At 47.0% G+C, this 16,699-nt stretch overlaps 1 long non-coding RNA gene across 1 annotated transcript; it reads left to right on the forward strand.

Annotated features, from left to right (window-relative positions):
* Positions 1–723: 723 nt before the first annotated feature.
* Positions 724–5,692, forward strand: LOC134481054 (uncharacterized). The gene is made up of 2 exons (XR_010056258.1): positions 724–857; positions 5,409–5,692. It is a non-coding gene; the product is annotated as an uncharacterized LOC134481054 (long non-coding RNA).
* The last annotated feature ends 11,007 nt before the right edge of the window (positions 5,693–16,699 follow it).

Genomic DNA, 16,699 nt, shown 5'->3' on the forward strand with positions numbered 1-16,699 from the left:
CCAATTAGATGCTTCCCTTTATATGAGTTGCCATGGTGACAGCATCTCTTCACAGCAATAGAACACTGACTTAGATACTAGGACAGACTCAAGAGCAGTGAGCTGACTGGTCACAGCTGACACCCCCAAACTGTGAGCCTGAGCTACTGATGGAGGTTGCTTATCTTTGGTGTTTGTTGAAGTCATACTGATCTAAGACAGCCATCAACCTTACACTGTTCTCCCCACCCCCACCCCCACCCCCACCGCCTTTTCCTCTCCACTCTTCCTTTTTGCCTTTCAACAAATATCAGTTAGACACATTCTAAGACTTGGTTATCACATTAGACACCAAAGATTAAAAAGTGAAAAGGCCTGCGTCTTACCCTCAGAGTGTTCAGGCTTCATTTTTCTGATTTCTCACATCCATCCATAGTCCCTGTTTTATGCATGTATCTTACTTCCAAGTTCAGCATTATTTCCTCTCAGGAAATGACTCCACTGTGCAGATGAGTTGCCCCTGGGGATGAATCCATACTTCTGTGCTTCCCTGTGCCCTTTATAAAGTTGAATGTTTCATGTTGTTGTATGACAGCCATTCTATTCCCTATAATAAGAAGGGAAGGAGAAGAGGGAGGGAGGGAGGGAGGGAGGGAGGGAGGGAGGGAGGGAGGGAGGGAGGGAGGGAGGGAGGGGGAATTCCAAGTAGAAGCAGAGATAAAGTCTCCTGTTCTCTTCAGGCTTGCTCTGAAGCAATGAGACTTGACGGAATTGCAAGAACCCTTCCCCATCAAAACCAACAAGTGATACTCTGTAACCTTCAGGAGGATTGGTTAACCATCTGTGCTTCTCAACAGAGGAAATAGCACTCCCCAGAGGTATGTATGACCTTTCCAGGGTGCAAGAGGTACCATCTTGACCAAACAACAAACAGACACTGTAGCATGTCTTAGTTACTTCATGCTACTTTGTGGGTTCTTCCTTTTCCCACACTTTTTCACTCCCCCCCCCCCAGTTTCACTCCCGGAAGGATGGAGGGGAGAGAGAAAGAGATCCCTGAATCTAATTTCTTTTGTTTCTTCTTTGAGCACACTACTAACAAACCATGCCCAACCCCTGTGAATGACCAACACCCATAGGAGACCTAGCATTTACATACCCTCAGAAAAGTCCCCAGAATTTCAAATGTCACACAATCACAAGAAATTATTTGCAGTCATTCACTCACTCACTCTCTGGAGCAATTCGATCTTTGTAGGGAAAGAGGAAGAGACACAGAGAGAACGAAGGTTCAACATCCAAATGAACTTTGCAGACCACGAGTATCCATTGATCCATTCGGTTTCTCTAATCAGCTTGAAAGGACACACATAGCTCCCACTACCACCACGCAGCCGGTCATTCTGTCACAACAAACTACCTCAGAATAGCCACCATGAACACGCGGCCTCCAGTTTCATGGCAGACTGTATTCTCCCAAGCATTCGGATCTCCTCTGCCCGGGAAGGGTGGTGATGACAAGGGAACTGGGCAGTTCTTTCTACCTATTGTAGCTCACCAGCTCCATCTCCAGCTAAGGTGGCTATCCCCTCCCCCTAGGGCAGGGATTATTTGTCATTAAAATGCTGGGGCTGGCTCTGCCCTCTTTTTGCAGCCTGGATGCTGCCTACAGTGGGAGAAAGTTTTTTGAAGAAAGATTAGCAGGATTAAGAAAGGTTCACATATGTTCAGCCTCCAACCACCCAGGAAGCATGAGAATATGGAAACCAGGAGGGCTGGGGTGAGAGAAAAGCTGTGTGGTTCTCCCTGGTCAGTACAGAGCTTAAAACAGACACCAATCTAGGCCTGTTTTAAACTGGGGAATTCCTGGGCAGCTTGCTAGAATATTTACTTCGAGCTGTATTTTCTTCTTCACTCCTTGTATTAGTTATGACAAGGGAACATCTCAGGCAGCTGATTTAGAAGGAGAAGCAATTTTACCCTCACACTTGTGTAGGTTCAAAGTTCAAATGGTGTAGCAGTTTTGGCAAGAACTGGGCCTTGACGGCAACACCTCACAGTAGAGATGATGAAGGGTGGGAAAAAGAGATTATGAGCTGGAGTCAGAGCAAGAGAGGAAGGGGAGTCCTGGAGTCCATGGGGCCTCCAGCAAGACACTCTACTGCCCAATACTCCCGGTTCACTCTGTAGACCAAGCCTTCCATTTTAAAGCACCTTTGGGATGACACACAAACTGATCAATGGAACGACTCCCAATCCAGAGCATTGCTCACGTGATGGTGTCTTCTCTTGCTGAGGACCTTGCCAGCATATGGGAGGGGAAGTGTGGAAGACTGGACTCAGCAGTCTATCCTGGAGGCAGGTTCTAAGAATGACCTCCCTATCCAGCTGCTGACCCATGGCTTCCCACAGTTGCTTTCCCTGATGGCTTTCTCAAAATCACAAAACAGACCTAGGGTTGTGACTCCAAGGATGAGTGGGAAAATCTCTCCCCAAGTTGGAATATTCCATTGACTTAAGCATCTAACCGACCCGAACAGATGTGTCAGCTGTTTCCTTGGTCTGCCAAGCAACACTGCCAGGTGACAACCGTAGTCATCCATGAGTGGAGGGGACACACCTAGAAACTCAAGCAATTCTTAACCCTCTAGAGGAAGAGCTTGGTTTTCTTGTTTTACAGTTACAAGTGGTAAAATGAGCCACAGCCAGGAGAAGTCATAGCCCAGGTCAGCACCGATGGCTGTGCTTAGCAGAGCTATTTATCTCCTGAGCCCCCCAGTTAAATGCCAGGCCCTGACACCATGGTTTGGAGTTTGGGAGTATGGGATAGCCCCTTGTGGTGCCAGCTGTCCCCTGGAGAACAGCCTCTACTCAACATAGATACCCTGGAACTTGGGCCTCCGCCTGACACAGACGCACCAGAACTTATAAAGGTAGGAACAAGAAGGGAGGAAGCGGTTCTCCACTCACGTTTCTGTGCACAGTCCTCTACAGTTGGGGCACCACAGTAAGGGAATGTAAAGGACCCATTAGTACGTACATTCTCTGGATCGCAATCCTGGTCTATTGGTACAGCCGTGATCCAGCACAAGACCATGCTGAGCCTCAGCTTGTGAGTCCCTGAACAAAGATTCAGCTGATTCCCAGAGGTTCCCTCCATGGGGAAAACAGTAATTAGTACCCAGCATCCTCTTGTCTTACCTTGGCACCAGCTCCTCACAGAGGCTGGAGGTGAGCATCCCTCCCCTAACCTCAGTTCACTCCAGTGTAGTGGGTACAACTGACCCCATTGCAGCTGTTACTTTTCTGTCAACTTGACACAAGCTAGGATCCTCTGGAAAGAGGGAGCATCAACTAAACAAGTGTCCGTGGGCAAGTCTGTGGGAGAATTAAATTGATGTAGGAGGGACCAGCCAACTATGGGTGGTGAACGTTCCTGGAGAGGTGGCCCTGAATTGTATAAAAAAGCAGGCTGGGCAAACCATGTGGAGCAAACCAACACCCCTTCATGCCTCTGCTTCAGTTCCTGCCTCCAGGTTCCTGTCCTGCTTGAGTTCATGATTTCCCTCAGTGATGACCTGTGATGTAGAAGCTAAATAAACCCTCTCCTTCCCAAGTTGGTCATTGTGTTTGTCAGAGCAACAGAAAGCTACCTATGACACCTCCCCAGGGTGGATGTACAGTCTGGGGCTGGCTGCAGGTGTCTGACCAGTCTGAGCCAGTATATATTCTGAGGAGTCAGTTGTTTGGAGGTAAAACTCTCTAGTTTTAATGGTCAGGTGAGTGGGGCAGAAGCCTGGGGCAGAAACCTTGCAAAACACCACCAAGAAATCAGAGGGAGAAGCTCAGGGAGACACTCCAGCAAACAGACAGTGTGCACTAGAGTCTAGCCATACAGGAGAGAAAGCCCAGTTACCATCGCTTCTGCTGCCAAACTGCTCTTGCTTGAGCGGTTTCCAGAGGGCCAAGCATTACAGAAAGGATTAATCCAGGGTTTCTGCATGACAAGGTTGAGCTCTATCACATTATCTTTTATATTCTTTAAAATCTTTGGGCTCCCTGTTGATAGGGACCAGGATGCCTCCTTCACCTGCAGGGTGGTCCGTCAACTCCATCAGTCCAGACACTGGACTTTATGCACCACATGGTATTTCTCCTTTGCACGAGGACACCAGGTACAATTGAGTGCCAAGGTCTTACTCCAAAAGACACAGTGTGAGCCCCCACCCTGAGCCCAGGAAATGTAGGTTGATGTCATTATGCAGGTGAAGGCAGGTACAGGATAGAACGAGGCCTGTCATTGGACGAGAAGGAAGGATGGGCGGGAGAAAAGTTTGAGAGAGGCTGAGGAGGAGGCAACTGAGAGAACATGGTGGTGGGTGTTAAGATTCCTCTCTGCACATATTACAGGTTGTTATGACTATTCTTAAGGGATAGATGTGTACAGGATTTTGTGTTGTCTAGATGGGCAGATTATATCGTATCTAGGTGGGCAGTCTATATCCTTATCAATTGGTTGTAAGTTTATTGTGTGGATGTTGTTCAAAAGAACATAAATAAATTTTTACAGGTTTTTTTTTTTACCAGAAATTTACCAAATAATCTTGTAAAACATAACACCGAGAAGTGTGGCTCTATGACTATATTCAAATATCCCCTCGCTTTCCGGGAGCATGAAATAAAGGAAATGCTATAATAAACTTCCCAGTTGAGCTTCCATCACTTCCCATCAAAATTGGAATGCAACAGTGATAAGGTCATGGTCCACTCCCTCTCCCCAAATCTGGTATAACCACACTAGGAGCCAACCCTGCTGGGCCCGAGCCACGGCTGTCCGTGGGACCATCCCGGTCCTTCGGAGGAACTGCCCGGTATGTATGGAAGGCATATGCTTGCGGCGCTCCGTAGAAAGGCATCATTACCATGCTCAGGTTGCCCGCGTCCCTCTCTGGATAATGAGTAAGCTATTTAGAATCTCGAACTGTTTATGTGACATTTCAATAAGTAATGCAGAGATTCAACAACATTTCCATATTCCTCTTTTAAAGCCCGATAGGCCCCTGCCTTAATCCCAGCTCTTTGGCATTTATTACTGTTTGTCACACTAACAAGTAAGATTACGGGAATCCTAATGAAGGCTTCCAGCGGAAAAAGTCCGTGATTAAAATGCCATAATAACAGTTGTGTGCATTTACGTGCCTGATTACCATAATCTATTTAGCACAAGTAAACACACAAACAGAAGGAGAAAGCCCACTGACACTTCGGCTGGGGGGGTGGGGGATGCGAGGGAGACAATGTAAATATGTAAATGTCTTTGTGCATTCTTTTCATCTCTCTCCTTCCTCATCCCCGCTTTCTATTTCCCCCCTTCTTTTCTGTTTGCTAATGAGGAAACATGCCATCCCATGTGGTCCCTGCTCTATCAGGCTGAGGTACATTTTGGGGCCATCTGCTGGGGCCAGCATCCTACACAATGCCACCAAGAAAGTGCTCGATATATCTGCAGCCGCCTTTGACATCGTGGAATAGAAGAAATGAGATCTCAGATGACGGTCTTTGATGCGTTAGCTCTGAACACGGAATTCAGCTGCTACTCCATTAATACAAGACCCAGACAAGCACGGCCATCCTGTGCCCTGTTCCCCCCATCCCTCCCCCTGCAAACACCACATTGTCAACAAATTAAAAGCAATCCGTCCAGGTTTCCAAATTAGCCTCCCTCCATATCTCTGCCGGCTCCGTTATTTTTAATTCTTCATAAAATGCCAGGCTGGAGGCAGAATGCCTTCCCTCCCGGGTGGGGGATTGCAGAAAACTTTCCTGAAAAATTGAAATGGAATGTTTCGGTATAAAACCAGGGGTGGGTGGGGGACAGCCCTGCTTGGGCAATAACTCCAAGAAATTTGCTAGAATCCCCAAGTGCATTTCAGTAAGGAAATGACTGAGGCACATTGATGCTTTTTTTCGAAACACGAACAGGCAGGTAGCTGGCTTCACCTGAATAAAGACAAAAGAAGACCTGAGAAAATGCACTCTGGAGGAGAAAAACAAAATTAGTTGGATTAATAGAGAAACACCAAACTTTTGGGGCCAATACAGCTGAGGTCTGAGGCTAATCATATTAACAATTGCTTATAAATATATCTTTGCTTTTATTGTCCAATAACCATTTTAATTAGATTTTGTTTTGTGTGTGCCTGCACAAGTTTACCTGTCTTTACAGATGGGCAGACATGTGCACTACACTCACGTGGGGCCAGAGGTCAGCCTGGGGTGCCACTCAATTGCCATCACCTGCTTTCTGTGACAGGGTCTCTTAGTGGGACCCGGGACTCACAAATCAGTCTGGGCTGTCTAGCTGTCGAACACACTGCCTCCTCCTCTCTGAACTGGGATTAGAAGTGCGTGTGGCCCCTTCTAGATCTTTTACAAGGATTCTGGGGACCAAACCCAGGCCTGTACTTACTCAATAGGTGCTCTACCGACTGCGCTCTCCCTCCCGCCTGCCCAACAACTTTGAGGCACATAAATACTAGTTCATGAGCAACGTGAACAAGCTACCTTATTTGTTTTCTTTTAAGCTTTTGCTATTTTGCCAAAGCTTTCTATCCATGACTGTATTTGATCCTCTCAGTAAATCTATGAGGAAGATGCTGTGACCAACAAGGAAACCGTGACAGAGGCCAAGTGACATGCACAATGACTAAAGTTTAAAAAGAGGAGAAGTCAGAGTTCTAATCCAGACAAACTGCAGAGTTTAAGGATCATGAGTCTGTTCTATGTTACAGTTGTGTAGCTTGGTCTTCTGGTGGGACTCCTAACCAGGGGCTATACGTCTCTGTTTTCTGCCTCTGGGGCCCTCTTCTCTTCCTGGGTTGCCTCCTCCAGCCTTAATACGAAAGGAGGTGCCTAGTCTTACTGTAACTTGATAACCAGGGCTCCTTGATATCCATGGGAGACTTTCCCTTCTCTGAAGAGATTGGGAAGAGGAGTAGATGGGAAGACTGGGGAGAGGTAGGAGGGAGGGACAAGGCCTGGAGGAGAGGAGGAAGGGAAAACTGGGTTGGAATAAGTAAGCCAATCAATCAATCAACTAATCAATCAATCAATATTTTTAAAAACGAATCATATGTCTTGGTGGGAAACTACTTCCGATGAGAAAGAACACAGCCTGGTGTCTGACTTAAAGCACTCTCGGCAGTGTGAGCTAATGCTCACTGTAACACAGGACAATAACAATTGTATCCTTGTTCTTAGAAAAGGTCACTGTTTCCATTCCTGCACATGCTAGCATAGGTTACCAGGCATTTCTAAATAAAAACAAAAGTTAAAAATAAAAATAGGCTGCAGGGTGCAAACGATGATAACCATTCGTGTATCCACCCTGCGCCACACTTTACCTGCACGTATGATGGGGGCTGCCAGCCAGCATTGCCAACTGCCATCTGCACCAAATCACCACAGGGGTGGGTTAAAGAGATAGCCATGCCCCTAATTCGACCAATTTGGCATTTGGGGAGCTGTCTGTTGGCTCCTGTCTTGGGAATTTTTTAAACAATGGGTTGAGAGTGAGCTGAAGGGAGGCAGACAGCATTTCAGAACCAAGCTAATAAATGCGAACAGCTGTGGAGCAGACCATCCGCACAGTAGCGATGGACCCTTCTCACTGATGAGCATAAACGTCCACCCCAGCGGGGCTCTGTCCTCAGCCAGCAGCTCCGTGGTGACTCCTTCTGCTCACACAGTGATTTCCACTCACACTAGTGTGCGGTTGTAGTGCATAGTGCGCAATTAAGCACTCTGGCTGGAGGCTCTGGACAGCACCAATGGACACAGGACCATCCTCCTCATGCACCTCTAACTCAACTTACCCAGCGCCCTGCACCCTGTTTTCCTTCTCAGATGGAAATGCAGGTGGCTCCTTGTCCATGAAGCCCCTCAAGCTCAAACAACCAACAGAGCACTAAGCTACTCTATACCTGCCCTTGACCATGCAGAGCCACCAAGCCTTGTTGACTGGATCTCCCCACAATGGCTTCTCCCTAAACCCTCATCTCTCCATGCCCGCCACTGCCCAAAGGCTCTGTCAGCCTGTGAGGGGTTGGTAAGCAAGTACCACAGGCTGAGTGGTTTAAATGACAGATGCTTGTTTCCTCATAATACATACAGTCAAGGTGTCAGGGGCAGGGGCCATCTTCCCCTGGCACGTTCTCCTTGGTTTGTAGATGTAGCTGGTTTGTAGGTTCACCTCCTTCACGTATCAGCCACCCTTACATGCATATGTCCGGATATCCAAACTGTTCTTAACATTTATTCCTTGATAATTTAATACATGAGTACTGTATTTACTACATTTTTACCCCATATTCTTCCCTCCAGCTCACCTCATGCCCCCCAACTCCCTCTCAGCTTCATGACCTCTTGTTATTTTAGTTGTTATTATTACCCATGTTTGTGAATGTGAGTGCACGAGTGTGTGTGCGGGTGTGGACATGTGTGTGTACATGAGTGTGTATGTGAGGGTGTATATATTTGTTTGCACACGAGTGTATATGTGAGTGTATGTACATGTGTGTGCATGAGTGTGTATGCATGTGTGCTCATGACTGTGTATGTGAGGGTGTGTGTGTGTGTGTATGTGTGTGTGTATGAGTGTGTAAACTGCTGAGCCCCTTCAGTGCTGTTTATTGTACATGCATTAAGGCTGACCTCAGCTGCCTTTTGTGAAAGTGAGATTCTATTGCTAAGCATAGGACAGCATATCCTTAAGTATTAGATAACCTAACTCGGGGCTTATCCTTGGAAGGGATTCTCTGATCAGGGATCCACTGATTCTCTCTCTCTAAGTAGCCACTAATTGCCTATAGATCTTCATCTAGGGATGAAGCCTTGGGAGGTTTCTCCATCCACTGGAATGTCAACCCATGTGGTTGTTATGCAGGTCTTGCTCTGGGTAGCCATATTAAGATTTGATAGGGGCAGCTTTCCCTGTCATAGCTAGAAGACATTCTTGTCCCAGATGCCCTAGTCCTCAGGTCTCCCAATCTTTCTGCTCCCACTTCCGCAAGACTCTCTGAGCTTGAGGTTGTATAATAGATGCGCCAGCTGGGAACAGGCACCCCACAATAAATTGTTCTCTGCCCTTCAAATGGTTGTGGCATTTTGTAATGGCCTCTGCGGCAAAGAGAAGCTTCTTTGATGAGGGGGAAGAGCCACGCTGAGCTGTGATAGAAGCACAGGTGGATGCAGCTGAGAATTAGCCGGGTGTGGAAAAGCAGCAGTGGTAATGTATCCTCTAGGGTTTGTGATCTCTCCACCGTGCATAGTCCAGCTAGATGGCCGTTGGTTGTCCCCAAATACAAGAGCCTTTATTGCCACCTTGGTACAATGCCAAGCTGGTCACTGCTGTGGTCTGCAGACCTGACAGAGGGGTGGGACTACTGACTGCTCTTCTCCCTGGCACCTTTAGAAACTCTAGAAGTTTTAGTCCCCGGGGACGAGGTGTCCAGCTCAGTTCCCACGCAGTCCTCCAACACTGTGTCCAGAGGGTGTGGTGCCCTCAGCAGGAGAGTGTCACCTTCAAGTGCCCATCATCCTTGGTGCTCTTCACAGCCCCCCCCCATCTCCCTTGGTATTGGCCTCTTCCTCCACCCTCAGCTAAAGCTCCTTCCCCCATCCCCCGCAATGCGCCCTCATAGTGCCCGTGTCCTCTCTCTCCCTCTCTAGAGAAGCCTGTGGAAATCAGTGTGGGGGATTCTCAGAAATCTAAAAGTAGGTCTACCATAGGTCCCAGCCACTCCACGACTCGGGAGGTGCCCAAAGATGGTGACCCCTGCTCCACAGGTACATCTCTGTCACAGCCCTTGCTGCTCTGTTCACAATAGATAGGAAATGGGGAAACGTAAGTGTCCCTCGGATGCTGGGCAGGTGGGTAATGAAAACCTTCTGCACACATGAAGGAGTTTTATTAGGGCTGGAAACAAAATCGGAACCGTGAAATTTGCAGGTAAATAGAGGGAAGTAGGGAATATAACACTCAGTGAGGTAACCCACACCCCAAAAGACAAAATCCTACATGTTCTCTCTTACGTGAGGTTGGAGATATGTGTACATTATCTGAAGTAGTTGCAGATGCCAAGAAAGTAAAGGGACTGTGGCGGTGGGAAAGGACACCAACTTCCTCATAGAAAAGCAACGGTCAGGTTAGAGGAGGAGTTTTAACCTAAGGAAACATCGCGTCCACCCGTAATCATAAAGCTGATGTCGCTTCGGCGTACAAATGGTAGGGAGCTCAGTTGAGCCCTGCTCATCTCCCATATCAACAACAGCCAAGCCCTGAATGTTGCACAACTTCTGTACAGTCCTGTGTTTTCCAAGCTACATAGCACCCATGCGTTACTCCTGATTGAAAAAACCTAATGCATGAATTCCTTAAAAAAAAAAAATGACCATGACCTTCTTTCAGCTCAACGCAGTCCCCTTGGGCGCCGTTCCGCAGCCAGCCTCTCTTCTGCTGCCTGTGTTACTGCATGGAACACTTGAGGTAGCCGACTTTAAAAAGATCTAAGCTCATAGCTCGGGGGGCTCAAGTCTAAAACCAGGCAGCCTCTCCACTTCGGCTTCTAGAAAGGATAGCAAGGATGGGAACACACGCCAGAGAAAAGGGACACCTCGGTGCCCTCCCCCAGAGGGTTTGGGCTCAGCTCCCACCCGTGTGCCCTGATCCTATGTTGGAAATAAAGAGGACCACCAGAATCTTTTCCAGAAATTTCTTCTTCGAGTTTCATCTGTCCTAATGCACAGACTATCTTGTAGATGGCCACAGCAACTGAGAGACACCATTGCTTAAAGTGACTCGAGCATCGGTGGCAACTGAAAGACTCTAATTCTTATTAGTGAAGTCTTAGTACGGCAGACACGGCTGTTCTTCCCATCCCCCTTCAGCATAACCCTAGGATGGTGATAACTCGGCCTCGGTAGTAGGGAGGACTCGGGTTCAGTTGATGTAACGGTGACACTTGCTGCAGAGCTGTCACCCTTCAGGCATTCCAAAGAGCTCTACTCAGCTCGCAGAACCCCTGCCTTGGGTTTCCATCAGGTTTAACTGCGTCAGAAGACTCACAAAACTGGTTTACATGAAGTACAAGATACCCACTCTACCATCCAGACCCCTATGCTAAATAACCAGAGGATCTTGCATCTCACTCAGAAGGGAAATAATAGAGTCTTCAGAGGTGGAGGGAGGGAGGGCGCTGGGCAGGAGAAGGGATGTGGAGGGAAACAAGGAACAGGGCTTTTGGGGGATCAGGTGTAGGGAGAGGGCCAGGAGAATGAACGGAGATCAGTGATGGGGGAAGGGGGCATCTCTAGAATGTACCAGAAACGTGGGATGGGGGAGGCTCCAGGGAGTCTCTGAGGGTGACTCTAGCTGAGACTCCTAGCAGGGGGGGGGGGGACATGGAACTTGAATTGGCTACCTCCTATTGCCAGACAGAACCCCCAGTGCAAGGATAAGGACACCAACCCACCCACAAAACCCTAGACCCAAAATTGGTCCTGCCTACGAGAAGTGCGGGGACAAAGATGGAGCCGAGATTGACGGAATAGACAACCAATGACTGCCCCGACCCATCTCATGGGCAAGAATCCATCCCTGACACGATCAGTGATGCTCTGTTATGCTTGCAGACAGGAGCCTTGCATAACTGTCCTGAGAGGCTCTACCCAGCAGCTGATGGAAACAGATGAAGAAACCCACAGACAAACATTAGATGGTGCCCAGGAGTCTGGTAGAAGAGTTGGGGGAAGGATTGAGGAACCAGAAGGGGACAGGTTCCCATCTGCAGAAAGACCAACAGAGTCAACTAACCTGGACCCCTTGGGGAAGTACCAGAGACTGAACCACCATCCAAAGAGCAGACATGGGCTGGACCTAGGCTTCCCACACATATGTAGCAGATGTGCAGCTTGGTCTTGGTGCAAGCCCTGCAATAACTGGGGCAGGGGCTTAGCCTGAGAACAGAGGACTCCTGAGTGACATTGTTGGGATCCTGTTCCCTTTCCTTCTCTTGCTCTTTTATATGTGGTTCCTAGCCTTATAACCCATGATGTTCTTCCGGCCCTGACTATCATGTCAGTATTTCAGCCAGCAGGTGAGAATGGAATGAAGGCTTGCTCCCTCTGCTGTCTGCCGGCCCTACTTCCATACATACCCTACTGTTCAGATGGCAGGTGGTTGGGAGACACGGTCCCTAAGCTGTTCATGTAATTAAGAGTCCTGTCCCATGCAGAAAGCACTACAGCTGTAGTACTATTGACAGGAATTCCCCACTGCATTTGGCTTGGGGGCCAGGGACTTGCCCAGATTCCCTATTGGCTCTACTATATTGGCCTCCTTCACACAGATTACTCTATTATCCTTAAACTCAAATTCGCTTACATTCTCAGGACACTGGAATAATGGAGCCAGATTCTTAGCCAAAATACACAGGGATGACTCCTAGCCCAGTTCCCAAGAGTCCTCATTGCCTCTGAAACTTTATCTATCCAGGCCTTCATAGTCCTCATTTCTCTCTGCATTCTGGTCTTCCAAGCTCCCACTAGAATACTTCACCAATCTCTCCTTACAGCATTCTAGGGCTTTGCTAGTCCAAAGTCAGAATTCTTCCACGCCCCTCCCACAAACGAGTTCCAAAGTTCTAAATACCACATAGTCAAGTTTATTCAGCAACAACCCTACTCCTGGTACCAACTTTTCTAAGTTTCTTTTCCTGTTGCTGTGATTAAAATATTCTAACAAAAGTAACTTAAGAAGAAAGGCCTTGGAGCTGGAGCAATGGCTCAGTGATTAAGAACAAACACTGCCAGAGGTCCCAAGTTCAATTCCCAGCAACCACATGGTGGCTAACAACCATCTGTAATGGGATCTGATGCCCTCTTCTGGTGTGTCTCAAGACAGCTACAGTGTGCTCACATACCTAAAATAAGTAAATCTTTTCTAAGAGAAGAAAGCCCTTGTTTTGGCTACAGTTCTAGGGTCATGGTGGGGAAACCAAGGTGGTGGAGTATGAAGCAGATGAACGTCTCTCAGGAAGCAAAGAAGAATGCACAAATCCTTATGCTCTGCTCCCTTTCTCCATCCAGGGAATGGCACTACCCTGGGTGCCAGGCTCCCACCTCCGTCAAGATAATCCCCCACACACACCCCAGACCTTCCAGAGGCCCATGTCCCATGAGATTCTAGATCTTGTCAAGCTGTTAGTTGTAACACTAACCATTACAATACCTTAATTATCTTAAATGGATATCGAGGAGCAAAAATCATGGTAATTTTAAGGTTTTTATTTGTTCATTTGTTTTGTTTCGTGGGGAGGGCACAGGCACATGCCTACAGAACTTACATGTGGGTCAGAGGACGACTCCAGGGAGCTGGTTCTCTCCTGCCACCTTGTGGCATCGAGGATGGGACTCAGGACATCAGACATGCACTTGAGTGTCTACCCAGGGAGCTACCTCCCTGGCCTTATACTGGGAGTCTTGATAGCAGCATCTTTAATACAGTATTTGCAAGTAAAGATGTGTGTCTTTTTTTTCCTGTAGGAGTTATGGGGTGGTGTGTAACACAAAAGTTTAAATATCTGCTGGATTGTTTGCCTAAGACAAATACTCCTCGGCTAATAAAATGCCGCAACACACTTGTGTTACCCTGTCCAGCTACTTGGGAGAGCTATTAGTAAATCTTCGAAGGGATTGGAAATTGTACCAGCTGTTGGATTCCGTTGTGCCAGGTGTGGAGGCCTATTATGATTCATAGCTCAGCGCTCTGAAGAAGTAAATTAACATTTTGTTCTTCTACTCTGTGAACTCACCGAAATCACCATTCGAATGGGAGATCACACTTTTTCTTGGAGTCAAAAAATAAAAATTGGGCATTGAAATTAGCCATCAGCCAGGCAACCTGCTTCGTACACTAGGACATAAGCTGGGTCTGTACCAGTTAAGCGACAGTTTGTCAACAGCTATCAAAGTTACAAACACACAGACTGGGGTACATTAGTTACAAATGCATAGACTGGGTTACAATCGTTACAAATGCATAGACTGGGTTACAATTGTTACAAACCCACAGACTGGGGTACAATAATTACAAACACACAGACTGGAGTACAGTAGTTACAAACACACACACTGGGGTACAATAGTTACAAATGCACAGACTGAGGTACAATAGTTACAAACACACAGACTGGGGTACAATAGTTACAAACACACAGACTGTGGTACAATAGTTACAAACGCACAGACTGGGGTACAATGATAACTAGTTTATGAGGTAATGTGTTACTGCACTGTTTGTAATAGTAAAAAGTTGAAAGCCATCTAAATATGTATATCTTTTGACATACAGATAAAATAAATGATGGTATAGACACATGACATAAAGGATTTTCTTTTTAAGAAGGAGGCATTAAACATACTGCTGAGAAGAAATAACTATTAACGGGTGGCGGACTGGGCGAGGGTGGGGAGGGGTTGGGGATTTGTACCACATACATGCAGTGCCCATGAAATCCAGAAGAGGACGCCAGATCTCCTGGACTGGACCCTTGTTCGTTTTGTGGCTGCTGGGAATCAAACCCAGGTCCTCTGGAAAGGCAGCCAGTTCTCTTAATCACTGAGCATCTCTCCAGCTCCAAGAAGCAAATTTTTCATTGTTTTATGTTTTATGTTTTACGTTTTATGTTTTATGTTGCTGTTGTTGAGACAAGGTCTTTATTATGTGGCACTGGTTCTATTTTAAATGTCAATAAATTTGGGGGGGGGTGGAGAGTCAGAGCGCTGGCTACTTTTCTAGAAGCCTAGATTTGGTTCCTAGCACCCACATTTAAGGTCACAACCATCTAAGTACAGTCCCAGGAGATCTGAAGCCCTCTTCTACTCTCTGTAGGCACATGTGCATGTGACCTGGGACATCAGGCAAAATACCTATACAAATAAAACATTTTAATTAAAAACATGTATGTGGTATACACATGCGTGTACGTGTGTACTGTGTATGTGTGTGTGCATTTGCATGTGCGTGTGTTTGTGTGTTTGTGTGTGTGTGTTCGTGTGTGTATATATGTGTTTGAATGTGTGTGTGCACATGTGTGTGTGTGTGCGTGCATGCATGCATGTGTGTGTGTGTGCTGAAGTTCCAGGTATGCACTGCTACATCTGGGTTTATCTTTCATCTCAATGCTGGGGATCTGAAGTCTTCATGCTGTGCGGCAAGCATTTTACTGAATGAACCTCCTCCCCTGAGCAAAATTTGAATTTTGAATTATGAATAGTCACCTCTTCGAAAGCAAGCAAATCTAAAAGAACAATAACTAATTAACTTTATCTGGGTACACACACACACACACACACACACACACACACACACACACACCCCACAGAAGAGAAGTGAAAGGCTTGGGTTCTTTTATTACAGTAGGAAAGATGGACACAGCTGAACTTCGGACAACATCTTGGAAAAGTGTAGCTGTGCCTCTGTCATCTGGGGCTCAAGTGGTCTGGATTCTCGGGGACACAGAAACAGAAGAAATATGGTCATAGTTTTGGGGGAAGAAGCTGTCCTCGTTTTCCCTGAGTGGATTTCCCAATTCCTTGCTCACCCTGATGAGGACATTTGAAGAACATATATAATATTTCCCAATGTGCTGGGGTTGGGGATTGAGTGTGGGGGTGCTGTGTCACCGGGTCTTTCTGTGTGCTCATGGGCACATACAGAACTGGGTAAGATCAAAAGATCAGCCTGTTTACATACAGGACAGAGCAGAGACGGTGCCACTCCAAAGCTGAGAAACAAGAAAGATTTGAAAAATGCTACAAATGCAGAAAAAGCATTTCTGGAATCTTCAGGACACTAATTTAGGTGTCTATGCTGGCAGGGGGAGAGGTCCATTGTCTTTACACAATTTCTTCCTTCCCAAACCTGCTAACAGTGCAACCTGCAGGTGCTGCCTACAAACAAAGCCTCTGCCTAAGGGCGTGGTTGTTCTTGTTGGAAATGGAAGAAGGAAGGGGATAAAACAGAATGTTTAAAATTCCCAATCTTCCAACAATCAAGGCGTCAACACAAGTTGTGCCTTGGTCATTGACCCTGGGAAACATCTCCTGTTCTTAGGCAGGTACTCACTCCTCCCATTAACCAACCCAGGTCATTTAAACCTCATGGGATCAGCTTTCCAATCCCACTGAACATCACTTTAACAGATCTTCATGTGGTGGGTTCTAGAACTCTTCGGATGATTGGCTAGGGGTGAGAATCTTGACAGCCCCAGAATAGCCTGTGCCTAGATCTGGAAGACTGAAGGACCTGAGGAAAAAGTATGAAAAATCAGAATAGGGTTCTTCAAACTCCACTGTACTGAAGGGTCACCTGGGGTCCCCCTTAATGTAGAGCGTTTCTTTGGTCCTGAGTGGGGCTGTGACAGCAAACACTCTTGTCCAAGGATCTCACACACCCTGAGAGGTGTGGGCTGCCTCAGAAGGCTCTCCTAAAACTCTCAGCTATCCCAAAGGGGCACGTTGCTAAAGTGAGGTAAAGTCAAATTCAAACTCAGGTACATGTGTTGGAGAGCAATGACCAACAGTGGAGAGGGGATGTTAGTAGGAAAAATAACGACAAAGCCCAGCTTCGGTTCTCCCTGTTCCCTTCTGTGTAATTCTG

This window comes from Rattus norvegicus, chromosome 11 (assembly GCF_036323735.1).
Source record: "Rattus norvegicus strain BN/NHsdMcwi chromosome 11, GRCr8, whole genome shotgun sequence".
NCBI classification, from domain to species: domain Eukaryota; kingdom Metazoa; phylum Chordata; class Mammalia; order Rodentia; family Muridae; genus Rattus; species Rattus norvegicus.